This window comes from Spodoptera frugiperda, chromosome 5, assembly GCF_023101765.2.
Source record: "Spodoptera frugiperda isolate SF20-4 chromosome 5, AGI-APGP_CSIRO_Sfru_2.0, whole genome shotgun sequence".
In the NCBI taxonomy this organism is placed as follows: domain Eukaryota; kingdom Metazoa; phylum Arthropoda; class Insecta; order Lepidoptera; family Noctuidae; genus Spodoptera; species Spodoptera frugiperda.
In genome coordinates this window covers 4,198,787-4,215,151 of record NC_064216.1, presented here as the reverse complement: position 1 = coordinate 4,215,151, position 16,365 = coordinate 4,198,787, and the positions used below count along the sequence as shown (strand labels likewise).

Here is a 16,365-nt window from a genome sequence, read left to right as displayed (position 1 = left end):
TCGTAGAGGTAGGCTAGGTTCTCTTCGAATGATATCTTCTGATTTATTTCGTTGTGAGATCTAAGACAGTTGTTCGTGTTCCTAGGTCGATGTTCAGATGTTTTGGTGGTTTGGGATTGGTTTGGTGGTGTCGGCTTGTACCAATAAAAAACAGGTAGACAGAGTAGAATACCAATCAAGGCCAGTAGAATATAAAGCTTAAGGTCCTGTCTTACACGTGCTGAACTAGTCCTCTTTTTGACCACAAACATTGGACTTTTTTATGAAATCGCATGAATTTACAAATATTTTGTGTAAACTATACATGCCACTTGTTAATTTAGCGTGTGTTTTTTCTTTTTTTCTTCTATTAGTAGGTGGCACACCTGTTATAGGTAGCATATTTATTACCAAATAGTGAAGGATAATACCCAACTCGTTTCGATAAATTATAAAAGCCTGAAACATTTTCAAGTTAAACAAAAACTGTGATTACATTGCTGTAAGATTTCATTTGGTTTAAGTTACAAGATTATTTTAGTTTTATTTCTCTTTGTTCGAAATTAGAAATTACTCCGAACTTTTACTTTTTTTAAATAAGCAAGAGCAAATACTTATGACTATGTACGAAATAGAAAATAAGCTAAATAGTTAAGCCGAAAAGTACCTATGTTTTTCTCTTTGAACTAATTTAAACATTCATTACAACATTACAGCTCTTGTGTAGTCAAGGTACATTGTAGCAGTTTACACAGAATTTAACATTGATTTATTTCATTATTTATTTTGTTTAAAATATTTAGTTGTAGTATTATTTATTATGCTTCTGTAGACGAGTACTACTCCTGGATCCATTTAAGTCATATAAGTGACCTCCATGCTGCATATTATTTTGTATTACCAGAAGCAGCCGTCCTTGAATATATTTAATATAGATTTATATACAGACTAGAATCACGACATTAGTACAAAAGTGCTGGTTTTTTAACACCTAAAATGCGTGTACATAATATGCAGAAAGCAGTAGAAAAATGTATGGGTCCTATTTAAATACGATCTATGGTCTTCTGCTTACCCCATGAAAAAGGGTAGTTTATTTAAGTATGTATGTATTAAAGTTTTAATTTAATAGTTACTGTAATCAACTGTCGTCAGTAGCGATTAAATATTTATGTTTATTTGAGTAATTCGAATATCGATTATTTTTAATTTTGCTCTTAATTTTATTTTGTTTTTTTTTTATTATTTTAACATTTACAAAAACAAATGAATTAATCTACATAAGGCATTATTGTAATACTTATGTTGTCAAAATTAAGAAACATTTCTATCCAAATATTGATCGTTGTATTTAATAAATAAATTACACACAAAACTAATTAAAAAAAGTAATCCTATTAATTTTGTATATAGGCAATTCAACCTAATAATTACCTACTATGGATTTTGTATAAATAAAAGCACTTTAACAAACTTACTTACCTTTGTATTGGTATTCCCAGAAATATAGACGTACTACACAAAAGTTTATATTTACAAAGTTTATCCAATAAACACTAAAATATTCTATGAAAACACGAACAGCTTATTCAGTTGAAACTTTATGAATAATTAACACTATGATTATAATAAAACTACAAAACACCAACTATTATATAAACTTTCAAATAGGTTAATTCTGAACAAATTGTATTTTTTTTTATTTATTCACTGGCACAAATATAACGGTTTTTTTTCGAATCACTGTTCTATATTTCAAATTTAGAAATTCGTTGAACCCGCGCCTTGTGTTCGGATCATCGCGGCACGACAGTTCGGTAGCGCGGTCGCCGAGCGACTAACGTTGTCATCTCGCGACAATGGACGAGCAACTGCCTACTGTTGCACTATACACTATAGATACACACGTTGCAACTGGAAACGGGAAACTGGGTTGCTTCAAATTAGTGGGAATTGTGAAAGAAAAAACGGTTTCCTTTAGAATGAAAATTGCGATTCATAAACTGAGGAGTTGTCTTCTCTAGCTGAAATCGGGTTAGGCTGTTTGCCTTTTTTATCGTATGCTGTTTGTCAAAAATGTATTTTCGTGCGTTTATTGTATGATTGAAAATTTTATAATATATTATATGATAGAAATTCTAGATGGATTTTATTAATTCAAGATTCATTTTAAAATTATCTCATACAAATTCGGGACAAAAAATTCCAAACTTTTTTAATACCACGAATAGGCAGCTAACTTGAAAACCTCTTCAAGCATAACAAAATAAATTACGCCTAAACGGTTTCAATTATCGGTACATCATCCGAAAACAGAAATCGATTTGCGAGGACGGAAATGTTTTCATTGGATTTATGGATATCTTGGAAGACAATGGCCGGGCCGCTGGATCATAATGACCAACGGCGTTCTTCAACAATGGACTGCAATTTTAGAATGGCCCTTCTCATTCCGCGTTGTGACGTAGAGAAATTCTGTTGAAGACTTTAATGACTTAAATGGGCATTGTTTTTGAGCGGTTCATCTGGATGACGTCATTAGTTACTTTAGTGATTAATCACTTTAAATAAATCTTGAGGAACTCCTTGAAAGTGATGGATATGAAGTTTCTAGGATAGCTCTTTTCATTATATCTTTTGTTGGTTCCTGAAATGTATCTTTGAGTCTCTTTTAGTCGGGGTGTAAAATGGATAGCTCAGTAGATTACTTAGAGGAACAGTTTTTTTAGATTGATGATTCAAAGTTATAGGCAGAGATGCATACATTATAATGTGTTTAGCAGCCAATTTTCTCTTGTATTGCTAGCATGCTTACTTAGCCTTCAACCTACAATAATAAACTTTATTTCGTTGCGAAGATTTTTTTATTAGGACAAGCCTACTACAACCTCCCGAATCCGCTGCAACTCTTGTAACCCAGGATCTACAGTAGATACAACTATGAAAACATCGGAACACTGAAATACGACGCGTCTCGGGGACATGAATAACTGTCTTGGATCACGCAACGAAATAAATCAGAAGAAAATTAAGAGGAAAAGAAAAAGAAATGTCTGTTGCAAAAATTGCAGATTTTTATAGTTCTTTTCTTTATGAAGTAATAAGTTACATATTTTAACAATAATATGTTATAAGTTTGACATGGTTGCTGTTCTATATTTATCACCTTTCTACGAAAACATCAGAATGTATTAAATTCTATATTATTATCTCATCTTCCAAAGACGTTAGAGGTCAAACTAAGAAAAACATTTCCACTTAAGCTTATTTGTTTTCTATAAAGTTGTGGGTGGCGCCCCCTACAGATGTTTATAATACTCGAAGCAGCTTCTCAGAACGTGAGGATTTTCTCACAACGATAAGGTTTATTTTTCTTTAACCGTTTGACGTGGAAGACAAATTTAGTGCAAACATTTTCACAGAAGAATAAATTGAGATTTTATTTAACTTCAATATTATGAAGTATTTTTATTTTTAAGAGGTTTTGAAATAGATGTTGTTTTGTTATTGCGACCAGCCATAGCTCAATAATTATCCTTAGTTGGCATATACGATAGGTGCACACATTTTTTTTATACACATTTTTTTCAGAAGTTCGCTGCTCTTTGATCCGTATTTGGGTATCTCTCTATAGTCCATCAGTGTGTAATTTTACACACATGGATGTGTAAAATTAGGGTGTGTAATTTTACACTATGGATGTGTTAAATTAGTGGACCAAAGTATCTATATAAAACTAAGGTAGGAAAAATTGTTAAAATATTACTAGCAGAACATACAATAGGATTAAATCATCATTAAGTTTTTCCCAAACACCTACATACTGGCATCTTTATTTATTTATTCATTACTCATATTCCTTAAGTCCAGAATACATAGAACGAAAAGCGAATACCTATTCCATATAACAATCATTAGAAATGCGCTCTCGAAACATCCTTACGACTTATAGAAGTGGAAGATAGGTATCATAAAACTAAATAGCATCAAGTTTTAATGAGAGAGCTACGTCAAAGACTGCTGTATTAGAGTTCGTCTCCCAAAGGAAATATTGATATAAATGGACGGAGCTTGGCACGTCGATACTTAAGAAGTTTATATGGTATGGTGTATGTTATGGGTAATGGGTCTAATGGGTGTTGCATTACTTGTTACGTTTTATTCTGTATGATGTCTGTAATGTAATAATATGTCTGTTGATATTAGTCGCTGAAGGCATGTGTTTTGAGACTTTTTTATTCTCATTTTTTTTATACTTAGGCTGCTTTTCCGCCAGGGTTGTGCTATGTAGCTTTGCTACGAAGATGTTATAGATGAGCTGCGAAATTATGTGACCTTTTTCACTGATACTAAGCTATGTAGCAGTGCGAGGAAGATTCGCAGCTCGAGTATGCCATGTATCGATAGTAGGTAAGCCATCCATAGCACACATTCATAGCACGCATCCATAGCACATATCGATAGCACACATCATTCCATATAAAAAACATAGCACAGATGAGTCCATTTCCGTCAGTGCTAAGCTATGTATACCAACGAATATGATTGGTGGAAGCTTAACGCATCCACAGTAAAGTAGCAAAGCACATCTTTGGTGGAAAAACTTTCAAAACCGCTGCAACTCTTGAAAGCCAAGATCTAAAGTATGTTGTTACAACCATGAAAACACTGGAACACTGAAGTTCGGCGCGTCACAGGGACAGAATAACTGTTTTGGATCCCGCAATGCAATAAATCAAAAGAAATAATTAGAGAAGAAAAAAGAAACAGAGTTAAATGCAGAGTTATAAGTATTGTATTGAGCTAGTTAGTCCAAAACAACGTTACATTTGCAGGTAACATAAAAGCCTAATAAAACCTACTCAGTAAACAAGCCAAGTTAACTAAAACATACATACATACATAAGTACCTTCATTCCTTAACAAATACTAAGCTACCAGCCACGAAATGTTGCATCAAAATGAATAGCCCTTCTTAATTATAAGTAGGTTCTCGTTTCAAGTAGGCACGTCCAATTTCAGTCTAAAATTTCAAAAGGCTTGCTCCAGTAACTCATATGCAAAATTTATATAAGAAATATTGCCTTGAGCCGCGTCTTTGCTCGTGACGTTGAATTTTATTTATGTGACGTGACGAATGTAGGTTGAACTTTTGATCGCATATGAAAGTGAGTTCTAGAAGAGTAAATAGAGTTTTATAGTTTTTAATACTTTTCGAGTTTGTAGCTGTACAATGCCAGTTTATCATGGTCTCACTTTGTATGATCTTTCTACAAGTTCGACGGTCAATTTATAATGGTTTTGTATAGCTTGATGTGCAGCCTTGTGAATGTGAAGATTAGTGATTTTCTAGTCTATCTCAATAATTAATGTTATTCGCATTCATGGAGTGTTATGATCGATCTAAGTAAATGTTTAAATATTTTTAATGTTTGCAACGTAGCTTTTTTGAGGGGGAAAAATTCATCATATTTTTGGGCGAGGCAAGTGAAAGTGTCAGACTCTTACTGATTAAAAACCACCCCGTTCCTACTCTTGCTTTTCGAGCTGGAGCCCCGGTAAGCCCGCTAGGTAGTCCTCTACTTACTTGAATTGTGTTCAATGCATACTTTAACTCAAACATACAAACAAACATTCACATATATATAATTTTCAGCTGAAACTGAATTCAAAACGTAGCCGTAATACGGTGGAACGAACCGTATATTTTCAGACACCATTGTTTTAGAGTAAATATGGGGTTACATAAGGAATATGAATATGTAATTATGAGAATAAAAATCGTATGTTATGTGAGGAAGTATTTAATGTTTTGTATGTTTGCTTGATGGGGATTGTAGTATGTTATGGAAGTTGTTTAAGGATATTTTTATTTAGGTATAACTTTTGAGACATACTAAATTTAATTATTATGTTATCGACTTACTCACGTAACTGTTTGACTTACTCCCGACTAGTTTGCATCATCAGTAGCAGCGCGACAATCGCCGTATCACGGAATACTGCTCATGAATATAAGCCTCTAGCATGACTTAAACTAGTCAAAACAACGAAATAAATGCTTCTTAATGTTAGCGTTTCAATGTACCACCAATTTTTGGTATAAGATATATGTGTAGGTATCCATACATACATACATGATAATGAATCAATCAATGCGACATGACGATTGTCCTCATAATCCATGCCTAATTTGGCAAACACGATTTCTAAAAGCCATGTTAGGTTAATTAGATTAATTAGTTGTCGTGGTGGCTACGTCTAATAAACTTTTCATTTACATTTAAACTTTAAATCTTATGTCGTATAATATATTTCATAACGTCAATACAAAAAGAGATGTAAGCTCGCGGCCCGCCCGCTGACAGCGCACTGACAGCATATTTGTGTAGTTTCCAAAGCAACAACCGCTGTGGGATAAAAAGATCCTATCATTCAAATCAGCTCATACCCTGTCTGTATACTAAATTTCATCAAGACCGAGAAACATCTAAATTAACAAACTTTCACATTTATAGTATTAGTGTGATATCAGACGAACAAACGGGCGTTTCACAAATCCGATTAACTCTTCAAAAATATCCATAAATCCGATTTGACTGAACTAACTTAAGCCTTCCCGACTAGTTTCATGCCTGTGTGCATTCATTGTAAAGTCGGCTACAAAAATAGATGCTCTAAAAAGAGATTTAAAAGAGTAAGTATAAAAATGAAATTTTACGGTGCATACGGTCTAATAATGCATTTTGCACTATTTGTAAAAAAAAAGGGGAAAAATCATCCTATAGCTGCTCCGACCTAGGTTGAGGCGAGAAAAGTAAGTGTCAGACGTTTACTGACTAAAAATCATCGACTCTACTCCTGGTCTTCGAGCCGGTGCCCCGGTAACCCGTAGGTAGACTGCAGCTTCGGGTCAGATCTATAGTAGATGGAGGTGCAGATATATTTATTTTATTATGTTAGCACAGCAGCTCTACACCAATTACATTAACACAAATAAAGCAGTGATAATACTAAAATATAATGCTCGCGCACTTTTTACCAGGTGAGTAATTCCATACTTCGTGCTTTTGCTAAAAAATGATTATACCGAAAAGACCTCTGCCCGTCCTACGACTATGACTATCCTACGAATACTCAACTAACGAGGCAGTAGGCAATAAAACTTGAGTCGGGTTAAAATGAATCTATACACCAACATGATTAACATATGAGTACATCCTCCATTTGGAGTCTACAATGCTAATTAAACAGAGAATTGAACATATGTTTTATATGTCAACATATTTCAAAATCGTTAATTGGAATGATATGAATATTGGAGTATTGAGAGTGCGAACACACAAAGTTACAGACAAATTCGTGACTGAACAAACTGCTTTAGATATTCATCACGATTCGGTACATTTTGTGTGGTACAAGGCAAAAGATACTGCGATGAGATTTTTTTTTTAAAGTTTTTTAAACAATATTTTAATTTTAGTAATAGTAAACATACCGTTTTACAATTTAACTAATAAATAAATGACAATGCCAGAATATCTATAGAGCTTTGCTCCACCAAAAAATATATTGTACAGGCATGCGAAATGTAGCATTCTATTGTTGCTCTATTAGTGATAACTAAAAACATTATTAAAAGCCTTTAGACCTTGCGGTTTTTATATAAATCTAAGAACAAAATATTACATTTAGATTAGGAACCAGTTAAGATTAATTGCAGTTATAATGGTAGAAATAATTAAATTAAGTGCTTTATATTATTACAATGCTATCATAGGGTGTTTAGCTATGAAAGGAAGGAATGTCATCACCAATATCACCTTTAGTAATCCTATTTTTAATTCATAGTCATAACGAAACAACAATGTAAACAGAACAGACAGAGCGAATGTCAAATAATGACTTTTTGAATATAACTGACGCACGCACGCCAATGACGTTTCGTTACATCTAATCACTAACGTTCAAACACGAAATAATAATTAGAATATGCATTCATTATAATATATATTATAAAAAAATAAATTAACTAACAGTATGTATTTATACCAAATTCATATTAAAATCCGTACACATTACATTAATAAATCTGTTTTTTTTATTGAATGACTCTTTGTGTTCCTTGTGCAAGCGTACTAAGAAACGCAGATAGTCGCGATAAATACAGGAAATAGGCCTTAGGTTTTTTAAATTCTTTTTATTTCCTACTTTTTATCCGCAACTTTATCAGAATAATAATTAAGTAACCAAGGGTCTTATTTTCATTGCATAATATTGATTAATTTACATTTCTTGTACATTGATGAAATTAAGTGGGGCAGGATCTGGCATTGTCATTTTAACTCACAAAACAAAAAAGTTCCTATTTAAAAATATATATAGGTTAGATGCAAAAAAAAAAACAATTTTGCATTATCTTAAACGATGCAGCATCGGATGTGTGTGTGACACACATGTGGATGGTGACCGATGTGAATATCCACCCCAGTATAATTTAACAATTGATACACATTTAACTTTTAAATATTAAAACCACTTAGACTCATACAACTTACATTCATACAGTGGTAATAAAACTTCAAAATTCTCACCCAGACATGTAAATGTAGATGTTACGTTTAATAAGCACCTCTGGTTAACTCTTCACATCGACAGCCTACAAGTGGCCACTGCTGACTAAAGGCGTCTTCTCACACGGAGAAGGTCCGCATTAATCAACACGGTTGGAATAATTCTTAATATTATAAAAACTGTCACTATATTGATTCAAGTGTGTAACATAATAATGAATAAAACCAATTCCTAACAATCATTTTTTTCACACGTCCCCCGCTAAAAGTTCCCATCTTAGACCACACCCCGAATCAACAGCGAAGCGTGTCTCAAAATTATACTGTATTCGACCCTCATCATTAAAAGTTGGACGGCCATGTCAAGCCCGTGTATTGAGTTAATGTTTTACTCCTGTAATATAAGTAACGGAATTATGCCTTCAAGTTATATGTGAGAAAATCTGATTTCGATACGGTCCTTTAGTGTGGAGAGAGAAGAAAATAAATAGTATCTACTTAACTATGTTGGTAATCTGGTTACAAGTTTGAGTAAATGTGAGTGAAGAGTAAGAAGATATTATAAGAAGGAATTAGGTTAAGAGTTGCGTTTAAGGGTGATTTTTTACCAGAGATGTGCTATGTAGCTATGCTACGAAGATGTAATAGCTAACTATGTGACCGTTTCCACTGATACTAAGCTATGTAGATGTGCGAGAAAGATGTGGTAAGATGATGCGCCGCCGGAAAGTAGCTGTACGAGGAAGATGCGCAGCTCGAGTATGCGATTTATCGATAGTAGGGAAGCCATCCATGGTGAACATCCTCTCATATTATAAAACATAGCTTAGCCCCCTCCGTTTCCACTAGTGCTAAACTATGTGCACGAATGAAGATGATTGGGGAGCCCAACGCGTCGTAGCATAGCACATCTCTGGTAGAAAATCACCGTTATTCCTTTATTTATACTTTTAATATTATAAATGGGAAAGAGTGTAATTATGTTTGTCCTTTCTTCACGTCTCAACGGAGCAAGTTTATGACATGATTTTTTGTATGAAGTTAGTTCGAGAGCTGGAAAGTGACATAGGCTACTCTTTGTCCCTTCTTAACCTAGGCTAACCTAACCTACTTTCTTAAAATAGTAGGATATGGGGCAACGTTTAAGAAGAAAATTAAAAAAAAAACAAAGTAAATGTTAATCCAACTTAGCTTAAACATAAATCACGATCACTGATGCGACTACAAGACCAATTCTTAGCAATTATCATTAAACTTTTTTATTTTAAAACTTTTTTAATTCCAACATACGTGAGGTCAAATTGAACAAGTGATCGGTCATGTATCATTACAGAGGTCATTAGTGTATACATGGATGGTCCTTGCTAGCTTCGAGCATAAACATAACATACTCTTGTCGTTAGATATTAGGTAATACTAGTCATTTATATTATAAAACAACATAATCTTGAGCAAAACATTCTCGATTATAATTAATACGAAACAAAACATAATAATTGCTGCCTCGTTGGTTGCAAATGCGACTGCCGGGCAAGGGGTCTCGGGTTCGATTCCTGGATCGGGCAAAGTATTACTGGGCTTTTTTCGGTTTTTCGAAAATTTCTCAGTAGTAGCACGGATCCTAGAATTGTGCCCAATATATGGCAATAGGCTCACCCCCATATTACATGGGACTTATAATAAAACAAATGGTGAAAAATGGATGTACATTATATAGCGGCATTAGCCGTAATGTGCACCTCTGCCTACCCTTTCGGGAATAAAAGGCGTGACGTTGCACGTACATAATAATTTAAATTAGTTAATAAACGATTTATAATTTCCCATCACAAACACCTATATTATAATATTTTATTCACCTATAGGGATTAACGCTCGATACATCTAAGCGTTGCGCGATAGATAACAAACGCAACGTAGTTTACGTCTCCTGTGATAGATTGGAACCATTTCCCCTCTGTGAGCGATATGTAGCTAACAGGTATTTATGTAGTATACATATTCTGTAGGTTTATTTTGTGTGAATAGTTTACCTACAGAAACTATTCACACAAACAGGTTAGAAAGGTTATAGTAATATCTAGTTTGCATTAGTACTAAGCACTAGTATTTTAGTTGAGTAGCAAGTCAATCAACAATCCAATCAACTCTTAAATTCCTAAGCTCTAAAAGGTCAGCAATGCGCTTGTAAAGCCTCTGGTGATTCGGGTGTTCATGGGCGGTAGCGATTGCTTACCATCAGCTGATCCGTCTGCTATGATGATCGACTTTGGGACAGAAGCAAGAGTGACCTACTAAATAATCGCTACTCTACTATAACCCTTATTTTCATAATCAAAGAGACTAATCGAATCATTGCCACAATAATAAACTTTAAATGTATTATATTGAGTAAAGAATTGACATGCATTACAAAAATAAATTAGTGACCATCAACTAAGTTAAACATTTCAGAACCTCTAATAACACATCACCTAATGTTTTTAATCTTGCGACTTCATCTAGAAAAATCTCAAGTATAAATCGGTATATTTTATATCAGCGCTCACGTCCAAACTTGGCCACCGTTCTCATTTCCCTAATAACAAAGTTTCTTCTAAACTCCGTAATGCTCATCATGATAATGCAGCATTATTATCTGATACATTTTTTCTCGAAGTTTCGATGAAAAATTTAAGTTTATGACAGTGAAAATCTTTGAAGTTTGATACGGTGACCTTGAAGGTGCGAAGGCGAGATTCTCTCTCCATTGGAAAACTTTTTAAGTTACTGTATCTTTAGGGTAAAATCTGGCAGTTCGTTTATCGTGAATAGTGATAGTTAGATCGTTCAATCATAGTTGGTTTATATTTGCTGCTACTTTTAGCAAAATAAACAAAGTAATAGAATAAAATGAACATACAAAAATCGTGATTATTGTAGACTTATCTTATGTCACAGGACGGAACACAACGCAAGCGTTGTTTCACGTCTTTTTTCTGTGAGGCCGTGGTATCACTCCTGCCGAGCCGGACCATTCGAGTCGAAGCATCACTCAACTATAATTATCTCCTACTATTAATATATCTGCGATATAATCATATGCTGATGCAACACAATTATACATAGTACATAGAATACGAAACTATGCAATGCCTTAGATACCAAGGCATACCAATGGTATATCAGCTTCAAATGCTTGGTATGTCAATCGTGGTAAATTAAAAAGTTTATAGAAAGAGAATTACAATACAACATTATTTATAACATTTTAATTGTGTTAATACTGTGAATGTGGTGCATGTCTATAAATTGGCATAAGCATAAGCACATGATCTTGTGTCTTTATCTTGTTTTTTATTAATGTTTATGCTTATTCTGTTGACATGCCATAGTAGCAATAAATAAATAAATAATAAATCGACATGTGGAATGTGGATTCGGCTATGCTTGTGCCGATAGTTGTTTCGGCCAACGGATTAATATCCAACAGCCTCGACAACCACTTTAGGAGGCTGGGGTTGGGCGAATGGATCAAGGGCCTGATGCAGAAGGCAGTACTCCTCGAAACGGCACGTATTGTGAGGAGGTTTCTGTCTCTGGAGCCCTAACCACCGGTAGCTTGGACCATGCTCCCGCTACTGGTCGGCTCCTATTTTTATATTTTTAAATATTATTTTATCTTGTATTTTGTAGTATTTAAAAATGTAATTTTAGAGGATTTAAATAAATAAAAAAAATAAATACAAAAAATTGTGTAAGTAATGATGACAATAATAAATCTATATATTAATACGTGATGCAAAAACTTTGGACCGCTATTTACGAAAATTGCGCGGACGTAGGAGCATAAAATTTGGTACACTTATAGTTTATGTGTAGGAGAAGTGAAGAACGCTAATATTTTTCAAAAATAATGCTTATAAAGTACATTAAATCAATAAATAAAACATTACACACACATGCATAGTATCTGATCGTATTTGACAAAACGTCAAAATCGATAGACATTGCGATGACATTGACGTCTCATATGAATAGAGTTTTATAAAAGAGTTTGTTTGAGTTTGAATTAAATAAAAATTATCCTTGAACGTATGTTAAGTGGTATTGTAAATTAAATCGTATATGGTTGAATTTCAACCACTAGGCGACCACTAGTATAGGTAAATGATTAAAATAACAAATCTAGACCGCTACAGAAACTCTTAAAGACGCCATAAAATTAATTAAAATAAGCCAAGAAACCAGGTGGCAGGCTTACAGTGACTTCATACTATTTTAATTTAATAATTACTTCTGAGAGGCTTTGCGAACTCGAATAAAGTTGGCTTTCCATTTATCGTGCTACGTTTTCGCATCAAAACGACTTTATTTAACTTTTTCTTTAGTCGGCGAAATCTCTTGAGCATTTACTTTTCCATCAGGCTTCACGGCTTTATTGGAAAAGCGATAAGTATGAAATGTTAGGTAATGGATTAATTTAATGGTCTTACTTTTTAAATATTAGATCTTTAAGTAAATTGTAATAGGGATGATGACGGGGTATGTTAAATTAAAACTCTATTTACTCCGTCAGGTAGGTAATGAAAAATATTAGATCCGTATTTTTTTATTTTGTCATCTAAGATAAAAATATTTAGATAAATAAAAAACAAAAAAAAATACGTGTCTAATGTTTTAAAATAATCTACAAGACGAACATTGAAATAAAATTTAATCATCTACCCTATTGATGGATTAATTTTATAAAATTTATTGTATAGAGTTTTGTGAGTATGAGTTGGCTGAGTTTTCTGGTGTGACTGCTGAACAAGTGGTTTTGGGTTTTGATTCTTAGTAGGATGATTAGCCTTAATATTATTCCTTGAACCTTGAGTCTGGAATTGTACCTGGTAATACATAAGCTTATATAGAACTGGTATAAACTGGATGTTAGTCTAGTCTAGTCTAGTACTACCTACCTACTCTTCAGAGATTAAAAAAACATCACTGATTTACATTTTCCAGAAAGAAATTCTTGTACAATATTTTTCTAAAAACATTTCAAGAATATTTGAAAGGTACTTTTTTAGCTTTTTAAATAAATATCCATCCCGAAGTTATTTTTATCCTTCAAAAAGTAATATAACTTACTCAAACGTTTTATTTAGTGAAGTATTTTCGAACGTTCTCGAAAAAGTTTATTATTAAGTGATCAAGGATGAAGTTCGATCTACTTTTACTTACTTAAGTGGCTCTTTTTTACGCAAATTACTTTTGGTGCGGAATATTTATTTCAATCAATATTTATTTCATTACGATTATTTAAACACAACTGACAAACAATGAAGGAAAACATCGTGAGGAAACCTAGACTTATATTATAATTTGTTATTATAAGTCTGAAATCGCCAACCCGTAATGAACAAGCGTTCTGAAGTTTTCCGGGTCAGTTGCATCGTCACGCCTTTTATCCCCGCAGAGGTAAGAGTGCACATTACGGCACGTACGGCCACTGCATAATTTACACCCACTTCACCATTTGTGTTACAAGTTCTATGTAAATGGGGGTGAGCCTATTGCCATATACTGTGCACAATTCCAGACTCCGTGCTAATACTGAGAAATTTTTGTAAAGCTGATTAAAAGACCCAGCAATTCTTTCGGGAATCAAAACCGAAATCCATTTCTTTTGCATTCGCTCCACTCGACCAACGCAAGCCAAACTTGCCGGGTCAACTATTTATAAATAAAAAACCACTCAATACCGTCACACAATAACACCTCTATTCATACCAGCATTATAATTCAACTTACACCTACGATAGTAAGCCAAAATCAGCAAAGCAGACCCTAAATAAACTTCACAAATCCCTCAACTTGTGCATATTATATGAGGAAAGGAAAATCATATTCGTGTATGAAATCCGCGCTAGGGCTGCATGCCCGAGGCAAAGTTTTGAAGTTCGTACCACACGTGGGCAGGTAGCAAAGTTAAGGTAATTAAATAGAATTCATACGTAGAAGAATGAATTGTTGATTGCTCTGATTTTGTTATATTTTTGGTAGTATGTGTAGAGACCTGTATAATGTTTGTAGACTACGCTATGAATATATTACGTTCCGTAATAAATGTTAATTTTATGCAACCATTTTCATATTTTGTCAACTCCGTCTATAACGTTATACTTTCGTAATTTTCATTATCATTCCTTTGTAGTAGAAAAGAATTCAATAAGCAAAACAATTCATACATTACTGCCAAGAAAATAAAGAACAATTTCCAACACCAGTCAAAAGATCATCCCTCAAACGCAAATAAGAAAACTAAGATAAAAAAAAATATCGAATCGAATCGAATAGAAGCTATTGTTACAATCGTATCGAATACGAAACGTAATCGCCTCAAACTTATCTGTCAGACAACCGCAAGATAGAAGAAAAATCTTTGGCTATGTAGGTCAACCATGTATGAAGAACGAACCGAGATAAACCCTTACAAGTACATCGGCCATATTTGTGCAAAAAGGCCGGATAAATTGACGTAAGCTATTACGGAACAGTTGGCGTGGAAACTTTTATTTTATCGATAAGTCACGAATATCGTCTTGATAATATTTTCGTTAGCCTTTTGTCTAGTTTTGGGATATCAATTTTATACTTTATTATCATTTTTCTTTCAATTTGTCCAAAGCAATTGAAAACTGACATCGAGTGCATTATTATGACGACACTTTATAGCACTTTAAAATATGTAGTTATATCGCAATAATGGTAGCTCTCGGAATAAAACTTTTGTAAATAATAATTTGATATAAAATGTTTGTTTCGACTCATTTTACAGAAAACACTTATCGTTTCGCTGAAAATCGTAAAAGCCCATTTTTCTACTCGAGTGAGGATCGATGAAGATTTTACACATTAAATTTATTATGTGTGTTTTTAATAAATCTACCAATTCGTTTTGAATTTATAGTTTTGTAACATGACTACTATTTTTAGTATAATTTGACGGACTACCAATAAGATAGAGTGACACCCTACAGCTACATACACAGTGACAAGACGGACAGACAACGTATGACGATTCTCATCACGTTCCTTCTATACAATATAAATTGTTTCGTCTCCTAACAGTATCACTGAAAGATTTGCCGGATTTCTAGAATATTCTTTTTCTATTTATTATGCTAGTTTAGGTTATGAGGATCGTTCACATCAACAGCCTATAGATAGTGGCTATTGCTGACCAAAGGCCTCTTCTCGTATTTTCTCCATTGTAGTGGGTGCATTTACAAACCTACGAGTTCACATACACATAACACCCAGACCCGAAACAACAATTTGTAAATGACACAAAGAGATTTTTATAGCTTATAACCTCCCTTGATAAATTTACTATTTAACACAAAAATAATTATTAAAATCAACCGGTAGTTTCGCAGATCAAAGCGTAACCTTAGTTATTAATCTCTTCAGCTTTATATATTAAGTATGAATAGTGACGCTATTTTCGAAATAACGTATAATTTAGCCAACGCAACGCCATTCCTTAGCCAGTTAGAAACTTTTGAATATTAATCAGCCCTAAATATCATTAGCAGCCCCTAATTATCCTTTATCGATTAGGAAACCCAAACAAAGGCCGCAAGCCTTCACAGCAAACTTCTAAATATACAACACAATCCCAAACAGTAAATTTTCAAACTAATCTTAGGCTCGCGTCCACTGGAAACAGGCGTTATAGCAACAAATAATAACACACCATAAACACACACATTATAAAGTTCAAATTTCAATAAAGGCCTGTCTATTGCCGCTTTTGTTGTAGTAAAATGACTATTCCAATTGA

At 33.6% G+C, this 16,365-nt stretch overlaps 1 protein-coding gene across 4 annotated transcripts in view; it reads right to left on the bottom strand.

Annotated features, from left to right (window-relative positions):
• Nucleotides 1–16,365, bottom strand: part of LOC118271685 (uncharacterized) — a 256,520-nt gene that overhangs the window by 143,490 nt on the left and 96,665 nt on the right. Inside the window, exon 1 of one of the 4 annotated variants that reach the window (XM_050693582.1) lies at nucleotides 1,462–1,816. The exons of the other annotated variants lie outside the window; for them this stretch is intronic. The gene's annotated coding sequence lies outside the window, so the exon portion shown is untranslated. Of the gene's footprint in view, nucleotides 1–1,461; nucleotides 1,817–16,365 lie in introns of those variants that run through there. 4 annotated transcript variants of the gene reach the window in all.